Here is a 1,239-nt window from a genome sequence, read left to right as displayed (position 1 = left end):
TTCCTCCCTCCCTTCCTTCCTCCCTCCCTCCCTTCTTTCCTTCCTTCCTTCCTTCCTTCCTTCCTTCCTTCCTTCCTTCCTTCCTTCCTTCCTTCCTTCCTTCCTTCCTTCCTCCCTTCCTTCCTTCCTTCCTTCCTTCCTTCCTTCCTTCCTTCCTTCCTTCCTTCCTTCCTTCCTCCTTTCCTCCCTTCCTTCCTCCTTTCCCCCCTTCCTCCTCTTCCTTTCTTTTTGGACATGGCTAATGCAAGAATTTATTTTGCATCATTATACCTCTTAGTGGTGGATTTTGTTTTTCTTGCCTTCTAAATGAGTGTGGATGGGGGTGAAGAAGAAAATTTGAAGCTAAAAATAAAGTAAAAGTGATTTTAAAAGGGTTCATAGACTTTGGGGGCTAGAAAGGAGTTTAACAAATCATCTCCTTGTCTTATTTTTCCAGATAAATTTTGCTTAGGATTCAGTGGAGTTTTCTCTGACTCCACCCAACTCTTCTTGGGGTAGCAAAGAACTAGAGACTAAAGGGATATCCATCAGTTGGGGAATGACTTAACAAGTTGTGGTATATGATTATAGTTGAATATAATTGAGCCATAAGAAATGATGAATAAGATGATCACAAAAAAAACAACAACAAAGAAACCCTAAAAGACTTCATATAAGGAATGATGCAAAGTGAAGTGGTCAGAACCAGGAGAACATTGCACACAGTAACAGCAATAATGTATGATGTGAATGATTTAACTATTATCAGCAATGCAAGGATCCAGGACAATTCGAAGGAACATAGGACAAAGAAAAGATAGCCACCACCATAGAAGAAACAGACATTGGTCAAATGCAAATTGAAGAATGCCGCTCTTCACTCTATTTCCTCTATGAATTTTTCCGTAGCATAAATAATGTGTCTTATTTCACATCATGATCAACATGGAAATATGCATTGCATGATAACACATGAACAACCTATTTCATATTATGTGCTGTCTTGGAAGAAGGAGGAGTGGGAGGAAGGGAGAGAACATGGATTGCAAAATATTGGAAAGTGAGTATTAAAAATTATATCAACTTGTAAGTTGGAAAAAATTCAAGAGAAAAAAGAAATTACTTGGTGTGCATTTCTCTGTGTATCTATTGTCCCCCTCCTTGTGAAATTAAAGTTCTAGAGGGAAAGATCTGTGACATTTTGAACTTTGAATCTCTATAGTCTGGCACAGTGTTTGGCACATAGTAAATGCTTAATAA

The sequence above is a fragment of the Monodelphis domestica genome, chromosome 3, assembly GCF_027887165.1.
Source record: "Monodelphis domestica isolate mMonDom1 chromosome 3, mMonDom1.pri, whole genome shotgun sequence".
NCBI lineage: Eukaryota > Metazoa > Chordata > Mammalia > Didelphimorphia > Didelphidae > Monodelphis > Monodelphis domestica.
Note: the sequence above shows the minus strand (reverse complement) of the source record.